A 9,639-nucleotide genomic window follows, 5' to 3' on the forward strand; every position below is an offset into this window, starting at 1 on the left:
CGGATGTTGTTCCGCTTGATTGTGTCACTCAGGTCTCGAATTCTCTTTTCCTGCTCCTGAATTAATTTCTCTCTCTGTTTCTCAGCTTCCTCTTTTGCTATAACTATATCTTCTAATTCACCTATTCTTCTCTCTGCCTCATCAATCCTTGAGGTGGCTGCCTCCAGTTAGTTATTCACCTCACCTATAGCCTTTTTTAACTCATCATAGTGCCTAGTCATTGTCTCAGTTGATTCTTTGATGCTTTTCTCAACCCCAGCGATTAATTTTATGACAAGTTTTTAAAATTCTTAATCCGGTATGTTGTCTAGATCTGTCTTGAGCAGTTCTGTGGCTGTGACTTCCTCTTGGAGGTTCTTCAGGGGAGAGTGCCTTCGTTTTGTCATTTTTGCTAGTTTTCTGTCTCTTGTCACCTTTAGAAAGCTCGTTGTGCACAGTGCACCTACTAATATTTTTCTGTTAAAGGAGGCTTATTGACTGTCCAGGGCCTGTCGTTTCGGGAAATATTCTTTTAATGGTGTCTCTCAGTTTCTCTTGTTGTGCCTTTGAATATTTTATTTCCCTACTCAGCAATATTTGGGACTCGCTGTCATGCACACTTTGGCCTGTTTTTTGGTGTAGCCCTAAGAAGGAAAACAGACAGACACACACAGACACGCAAATGCACTGACAAATCAAACAAACACATTAACAGGGGGAAAGAAAATAAAGAGTATGGAGAGGAAAGAGATGAAAAGAGGAGAAGAAGAAAAGAAAAAAAGAAAGAAAAAAAGAAAAAATAAATAAAGGGGGTCAGAGACAACAAAGGACAGTGGACAGTCTAAAAGTGTAGGAATATTTGAGGGGAGAGGTAGGGATGAGATATAGGAGAATATATCTGGATTGCGTGAAGGTAAAGAAGAAAAAAGAAAAAAGAGGGAGAAAGGAGAAAGGAAAATGAGGAGTACAAATTTTAAAAAGTTTAAGTAAAAAAAGTAATAATAATAAAAAATCCATACAGAAAAAGGCGAAAAGAAAAAAAAATGAAGACAAAAAGAAAAAATATAGAAAAAAGCAAACAACAATAACAAAAAGTAAACAGCAGTCCCCGCCCTCGTGGATAGGCGTGGTTTGATTTGATAGGTCTCGGAGGCTGCTCTCAGAGGCTCTGCCTTGGTGTCTGCAGAGATTAGATAGGTGGCATGCCAAGCTCTGCTGAACTAGGAACTGTAGGCCACTCTAATGAGTATGATCTCCTTTTGCCTCGGTTGAGCGCGGTTGAGTTGTATTTTCCAGGCCCCCCCTCAGTTCAAAGTTCCAGTCCATGCACTTTTTATGCTACCACAGATGAGTTGTTTTTGTTTTGGTTGCTGGCTTCTTAGGGGGAGGAATCGGTTTGTCTTGGCTCAGGCTGGGATTTTGGCTGTCCCTGCCTGAGGTGAGATGCACAGCAGGAGGTGAAGTATGTGCGCACTGTCATAGACCCAACCCCCAGTGGGCATCACGTTAGCTTTGGGGGAGGAATGAGGGCGTAGCTGTTGCCAGAGCGGCGCTGGGAGCTGCTGGAAATGAGCTGGGAGCTCCTGCAGCCTGTGCGTGCGCACCCAGGTCTCCACTGCCACCAACTCTCTGCCGGGATCACGCAGAGGTGGGGGCTATTTTTCCGTTGGCACCCGGGATTCAGGGTTCGCGCGGCCAATGCTGGGGGCGAGATGCGCTGTGGAAATGAGGTGCGTGCTCCCACTCCCAAAACCGAGGTCGAAGTGAGCACCCCTATCATCGCTGTGGCAGCGGTTGCTGACTCCTCGCCAAGATGGCCCCGGGCTGGAAGCTGTTCCTTCCCTTGCGTGCCACGTGGGTTCGGGATTTAGGCTACCCAGCAGTTATCTATGGAGTGAGCTTCTCCAAATGCGGTTAAGTGTTCTTTACCTCTTCCCCAGAGACAGTACTATGAACGTGTTCAGTCTCTCTGTCTCTTCCCTTTGTCTCTCGGGCTCCGCGCGCTTGCCCCACGTTGTTCTGGGGCTGCCACCTCCCCTGCCCATGTTGGGCTGGCCCGTTTTCCAATCTCCTCAGTTCGCACTCACTCACTCAGGTATCCTTCAGGTTCTCTTCCTTCTGGAATCCATATTTTCTCCTTCCGCTCTTGCAGATAAGAGTAGTATCCTTCTCAGTTTGATCGATGAGGCAGAGGAAGTTTATAGAGCTCCCTTCCTCTCTGCCATGTTGGCTCCTCCCCCCTGAATTTGTATCTTTTTCATATATTTTAGATATTAATCCTTATCAAATATAAGGTTTGCAAATATTTTCTTTCCTTCATTTGGTTGCCTTTTCATTTTGTTGATGGTCTCCTTTGCTGTGCAGAAGTTTTTTTCATTTGATGTAGTCCTACTTGTCTACTAGTCTACCTTTGGTGTCAAATCCAAACAGTCATCATCAAGACCAATGTCAAGGAACTAACAGATCTGTTTATTTCTAGGAGTATATAGTTTCAGGTTTTACTTTTTTAAAAAAACATTTCCAAATCAAAATATTTGATATAGTCATAGTAATATCATCATCATCATCATCATCATCATCATCATTCTTTATAACTGTATTATTTTATAGTTTTCAAAGCAAGCTGAAAATGTTCTCATACATTAATATTCCATTTATTTAAAGGTCAGATTTTTGACAGCACTTAGTTTCAGGTTTTATATTCAAGTTTCTAATCCATTTTGAGTTAATTTTTAAGTACTCGAGTGATTGCTTAATTCTTTTGCATGTGGCGGTCCAGTTTCCCAATATCAAAAATTACCATATGATTCAGAAATTCCAATTTTAGGTATATACACAAAAGAACAGGGTTTCAAAGAGATATTTGTACACCCATGTTCATTGCAGCATTATTCATAGTAGCCAAAAGGTAGAAGCAACCCAAGTCTCCATTGATGGATGAATGGTTACACAAAATTTATGTAGAATGGAATATTATTCAGCCTTAAAAAGGAAGAAAATTCTACAATATCCCTCAACATGGATGAGCCTCAAGGATATGCTAAGTGATGCGAGACAGTCACAAAAAGACAAATACGTATGATTTAACTTACATGGGGCACCTGGGTAGTCAAATTCATAGAGACAGAAAATAGATAGTAGATGCCAGGAGATGAATGGGGAGCAGTAAAAAGAGTTGTTGTTTAATGATAATAGACATTAAACGTACAGGACAAAAAGTTCTGGAGAGCTCTTAGTTGTACAACAATGTGGATGTATTTAACCCAACTGAGCTATATACTTACAGATATTTAAGATGATAAATATTATGTATACTTTGTAAACATTTCAAAAACCCTGAACATGAACATAGCATTTTATATCAGTTTTATTTATAATAACGAAAATCTGTAAAGAATCCAGATATCCTCCAATGGTAAATGGTTACAATGTGGTATATCCATACCATGGAATACTACTCAGCAATAAAAAGAAATGAACTATTGATTCACACAATAACCCATCTGAATACATAGAGAATTATACTGAGTTAAAAAACAATAAAAGATTATCTACTCTGTGATTCCATTTTATATAACATTTATCAAATGACAAAATGTAGAACTGAAGAACAGAGTAAGTGGTCACCAGGAGGGGGAAAAGCTGGCAGGGAAATGAGTGTGACTAGGAAAACATGAAGGATCCTTATGGTAATGGGCATGTTCTGTATCATGACTGAATACTTAGAACTTGTAATGTTATCCTATGATTTTGCAAGATGTTGCTAATGAGAGAAACTGCTTTAAACATACCCAAGATCTCCGTATTACTCTTAAAACTGTATATGAATCTCTGATTATCTCAAAATACAAAGTTCAACTAAATAAAAAGTAAATTAAAGTATTTCCATTTGTTCAAGTAAATTTTTGTTTCTTACAAGAGTGTTTTAAGATATATCTCCTATAGATGGTATATTTCTTAAATTTATTTCTAGCTATTTTATGTTTTGTGCTTTTGTAAGTGGTTTATTTTTATACTGTATCTTGTGATGTTACTACATTTTCTTATTTCAGGATTTTCCCATTGATATTCTTAAATTTTTTATTGTCTGTTGGTAGAGAGAGTTTTTAACTTCTTTAAAAAGTTTCTTCACTTCCTTAAGTAATCTCTGCAGTCAATGTGGGGCTCCAACTCACGAACCTGAGATCAAGGGCCACGTGCTCTTCTGACTGAGCCTGCCAGGCACCCGTCAATTTTTGCTGGGGAATTTTATAAATCATATTGTTGTCTGTTTCAGTTGCATTGGCTAATCCATTTAAAACAGTGCTAAAGTCATGTGGTAATAATAGTCATTCTTGCCTTGTTTCTGACTTAGCAGAAATGCTTCCTTAAATTCATTATTAAGTAAACTACGATATGCTGGTTTTGGGGCTGATATTGAGAATATACATATAGTAAGTATTAATAAAGTATAAAATCCTACCCTTTTTCTCTCTCTTTTTTTAAATCATTTTTGCAAGGGCATGTGGGTGGCTCAGTCAGTGTTTGACCTTTGATTTTTGGCTCATGTCACGATACCACAGTTTGTGGGTTCAGGCCCCACATTGGGCTCTGCACTGACAGTGGAGAGCCTGCTTGGGATTCTCTCTCTCTCTCTCTCTCTCTCTCCCTCTCTCTCTCTCTCTCTCTCTCTCTCTCTCTCTCTCTCTCTCTCTCTCTCTCTCCCCCCCTCCCTCCCTTTCTCTCTCTGCCCCTCCCTTCCTCATATGCTCTCTCTCTTAAAAATAAATAAACATTTAAAAAAAGAAATAGGTGGGGCACCTGGGTGGCTCAGTCGGTTAAGCCTCCGACTTCGGCTCAGGTCAGATCTCACGTTCGTGGGTTTGAGCCCCGCGTCAGGCTCTGTGCTGACAGCTAGCTCAGAGCCTGGAGCCTGCTTCTGGTTCTGTGTCTCCTTCTCTCTCTGCCCCTCCCCCTCTCATGTTCTGTCTCTCTCTGTATCAAAAATAAATAAAAACATTAAAAATAAATAAATAAATAAAATAAATAAAGAAATAGGTTTTGAAGTTTTTCACTGCCTTTTTAAGATATATGGGCAAGTTTTTCCTTAGTTCTCTTAATATGATAACATATGAAAGTTTTCCCCCAGATATTGTCATTCTTTCATTTCTAAAATAAAACTCACTTGGTCATTCATTGCATTTAAACAAAATCTCATTTAACTTTCCTTGCCACTATTTGATTTAAAGACCTTTCATTAATATTCATTAGTATGATTAGCCTATATAAATTTTTATGCAATTATAAACAAGATTTGAAAGTACTTTGAAACATTAAATACATACAGGAGTTCTACTTCTTTCTCCTTACTTTTCGATAGTGGGACATTTGGCTTTTAACCTTTTAATAGAATCTGTGTGAAACCTGTGTGTGTGTGTGTATGTATGTTTGATAAATCTGACAATTTTCTCTATTCTATGTATAGTGGTCTATTTGGACTTTCTATCTTGACTGGGATTAACTATGGTAAGTGAAATAGGGTGTTGTCGAAAAAGACCACCAAATACCAAATAGAAGCGAGGCAAGATTTTATTCATGGCCGGGCTAAACCTGATCTCCTGATTTTAAGGAGAAAAATGCAGAGAATGGCCACAAACAAGGGTGCAGTGAGCATAAGTGGATATTAGCAAGGCAGAATACATCATTATTTAGTTAACTAATTATAATTTACAGCATTTCATGGTAGCCAATTATATTGTAATATACAGACGTTAGTTTTGGTGGGAACTTTAAAGTTTTTTTGTCCTTTTAAAATGACCAATCATAGTTAGACACCTAAGATACTGTGGGGGCAGTGACTATGTGACTTTTACCTTGTCTTGGCCAGGTCTTAGTAAACGGGGTGGGGTTGCTTAATAGAATCTTGAAAAACACGTTAACCTTTAGGTCACAATGTCCACTATTGAGTTATATTCCTAGGGTAGAGTCTGGTTGCCCAACCTTTAGTTATTTACCAGAATACAAGTTTAAGCCAAACTTATATATAGTAAGCTCTCTGATATCTTATAAGTTAACCTATTACATTCCATAAGTTGACCTATTACAGTAAGTTACATTTTCCTACAAAATTACCCATTTCAACTAAAATTTTCACATTTGTTTATACAAAATTGTATGAAGTAGTCTCTTAGGACTAAAACAATTTATCTCTTCCAATGATTATTCCTTCCTTGTTATTTCTTAGTTTATGTATTTGTCTTTCTCCCTCTTTTTCTAGATTTGGTTAATTTGTGGTTCTTTTTTGTTAACACTCTCTGGTAGTCCTTGCCCTTTGGGTTGTTAAAAAAGAGATAACTGGGTGCCTGGTGGCTCAGTTGGTTGAGCATCTGACTTTAGCTCAGGTCATGATCTTAGCTCAGCTTAGCTCCTTTAGCTCAGGAGACAGTCCGTGGGTTCGAGCCCCATGTCAGGCTATATCGGACAGCTCAGACCCTGGAGCCTGCTTCAGATTCTGTGTCTCCTTCGCTCTCTGCCCCTCCCCCACTCACTATCTCTCAAAATAAAATAAAGACCATTTAAAAAAAGGAAAGAAATAACTGGTTTAAAATGGAACCACTGTGCTAAGTCCACCAAGACTTAATTCCTAACCTAATTGAAGTTACAATCTCCCCCCAGAAATGTAGTCTTAACTGGTTTTCTGGTCAGCACCAGTGACGTCATCCGCCACATAAACCAAAGGAAGATGAGGTAATCCTTTCTTTATCCTTTCCCCTTTCAAAGAAATACTTTGTTTTCTACAGCTCCTTTCAGCCCCTATTTATTAGATGAATGTTGCCCAATTCATGAATGGTTCTGTGAAAACTAGTAATGGGAAACCTACTAAAATGAATACAGGAGGTTTGGGCAGGAGTGCCATTGCCCTACCACTGGTAGTCATTTGCAGACCCAACAAGAGGAGACAGACTTGACCTTGCAAGTGGAAACTACTATTCCAGGTGAGGAACACACTTTCCTTATCCCCATGGCAAGAGCTCAGCCACTGAGAAGACACCATACTTTGAATTCCTTCTTTACTCCAAGGGACCTTTCCTTGTAACAGCCTTCCCAATTTACCATTTTCTCCTTAAGAAAAGCTCACCACCTATCCTCTGTTCCCTGGACCTGCCTAAGGGTTTTGTCTCGGCTTGTGATTATCTTTTATTCCTAAATAAGCCCATCGTTGGTGATAAAATTTCTATTCAATAAAGCCAATCAAATCTTTAAATTTACTCAGTCAAATTTTGGTTTTTTTAACAGGGTCTGAGAAGCCCAGTGTTTATCACCCACTTGGCTAAGCACACATCTCAAGGCACCCAAAAAATGCCTACCAAAGGAGTCAACCTATGAACACCCCTAGTAAGGACAAATCCCAAGCCCAGATTCGTGCAGTACAAAGTCCCTTCCACCAGATTCCTGGTGTTTTCATCTCCAAACTACAGTTTTCAGATAGCTCTACGACTTCCCACATCAAGTTCTGTCAGGAACTTGGCATTCTTCCTGCTCCCTGGCGCAGCCCACACTCAGGCCGGTGGCCCACCCCTGGGGGCCCTCGCTGGGGTTCTAGACCAAGATTACCCAAGCGTGGGGGCAGGGATTCAGCTGGGAGCCCAGGCGGCGCCATTTTCTCCGCGCAGTCCGGCTCCAGACTACATTTCCCAAAAGTCCCGCGGGCCCTACTCCACTTTCCACATCTCCGGGTCTGGTCCCGCAGTGGCCGGACTTCTCCCCGCGGAGAGTCTCAGGAAACTGCGATAGGCTTGGCCCAGCTTGGCTTGTTTGTAGCCAGCCCTGGAGTGGCCTGAGGTGAGGCAGCCTGAGCCTGGGTGGAAGCAAAGCGGATCCACAGCGTCCGGCTGCTGTGCGCGCAGCGGGCTGAGGGCTAGCGGCTGTGGATGGGCGTGGGTGTCAGTGACTGGATGACGGTGTGCGGCGCCTGTGACGCTGGGTTTGACAATCACGATGTCCCCGTGGTGGGTGTATGATGGTGACGTCACGTGTGTGGCTGTGTGTGTGTAGGTGCGGGGTGCCCGTGACTCTGCGGGGGTAACTGTGTACCCCTGGTTTGGTTCGTGTCCGAGAAACCGCGCGGACGAGTGTGTGGTTAACAGACCCTCTAAGCGGCAGCCAACTGCGGCTTGAGATTGAGCAGCCCTGTCTCGGGCTCCATCTACTTGATTCTTTCTGTAGATCAGGATAAGTAAAAATACGAAGTAGATTGTGATGGTGCTCGCAAATAAGATGATCAGTGTATTGAAATGAACTAGAGCAATAATTAAGCTTTAGAGGAGTTTACAAGGGGATGAAAATCCCCTTCAGTTCAAACTGTAACCACAAATTTTGCAGCTATTTGATTATGTGCTTCCTCCTACCCCCACTCCCTACTTTCCTAAGAATCACAAGGAGGGAGATGATCCCCATGCCAAAATAATAACATTTTTTAAATGTTTTATTTTTGAGAGAGACAGAGTGTGAGCCAGGGAGAGGCAGAGAGAGAGGGAGACACAGAATCGGGAGCAGGCTCCAGGCTCTGAGCTGTCAGCGCAGAGTCCGACGCGGGGCTCAAACCCATGAACTGTGAGATCACGACCTGAGCTGGTCAGATACTTAACTGACTGAGCCACCCAGGTGCCCCACAATTTTTCTTCGGTATTCCCATCCTCAAGGTTACCTCATAATCTGAAAAGTCTACTGCCACTCCAGCGAACACATCTGGATTCTGAAAGGGGGAAGGAAGGAAGGAAGAGGCGGTAGAGGACAAGTGTACACCTCTCATTGAGGTCCGCTCTCTTCAAGTAACCCTCTCAGAAAATACCACAGAAAGTACCACACAGAACTTTTGCAGACATTTCAGGGACCAAAACTTAATCACGTGGACACACTCAATTACATGGATAGTTTTTCAGCTGGGCACATTTGTCTTTCATTTAAAATCAGGATTCTGCAGGTACCTGAATGGCTCAGTTGGTTGAGTGTCTGACTCTTGGTTTCAGCTCAAGTCACGATCCCAGGGTTGTGGGTCAAGTCCCACGTCAGTGCAGAGCCTGCTTGGGCTTCTCTCTCTCCCCCCTCTGCCCTTTCCTCTCTCTCTCTCAAATACATAAAATGTAAAAAATTTAAATGAGGATCCTGTTATTAAGGAACAAAAAGAAAGATGATGTATTGGGTATTAAGTAGCAATCATTGCCACTGGTGGTGGGAGTGAAATTAAAGGGACTATATAGGAGTTACTGTCATTCAGATTAGAGATTAGTTTTTTCCAGCTTTACTGAAATATAATTGGCATATAACATTGTGTAAGTTTAATATATACAACATGATGATTTGCCATATGTATATACAGTGAAATTATTGCAATAAGCTTAATTAGCACATCCATCACCTCACATGATTACCTGTGTGTGTGTGGTGAGAATATTTAAAATTTACTCTCTCAGCACCTTTTAAGTATATAATAGTATTTTTTTTAATTTATTTTATTTTTTTTTTAATTTTTTTAATTTTTTTTACTTTATAAAGTTTCATATTTTTTAACATATGCAATTATTTTCCATCATTTACAATACAGTAGTTGCAATGACACTCAAAACAGAAAAGCAAAGTAAAAAACCAAAACACCAACTTCTGTTTCATGTAATTAGACTT

The 9,639-nt window shown here is 40.8% G+C and overlaps 1 protein-coding gene and 1 long non-coding RNA gene across 2 annotated transcripts in view; one reads left to right on the forward strand and one right to left on the reverse strand.

Annotated features, from left to right (window-relative positions):
• LOC115281026 (zinc finger protein 383) overlaps window positions 1-9,639 on the reverse strand; it is a 67,377-nt gene that overhangs the window by 39,606 nt on the left and 18,132 nt on the right. The gene's annotated exons all lie outside the window — the stretch shown is intronic.
• Window positions 7,670-9,639, forward strand: part of LOC115281050 — a 6,652-nt gene continuing 4,682 nt past the window's right edge. The window contains exon 1 of the long non-coding RNA XR_003904047.1: window positions 7,670-7,800. This is a non-coding gene — a long non-coding RNA (uncharacterized LOC115281050). The remainder of the gene's footprint in view (window positions 7,801-9,639) is intronic.

Source organism: Suricata suricatta, chromosome 16 (assembly GCF_006229205.1).
Source record: "Suricata suricatta isolate VVHF042 chromosome 16, meerkat_22Aug2017_6uvM2_HiC, whole genome shotgun sequence".
NCBI classification, from domain to species: domain Eukaryota; kingdom Metazoa; phylum Chordata; class Mammalia; order Carnivora; family Herpestidae; genus Suricata; species Suricata suricatta.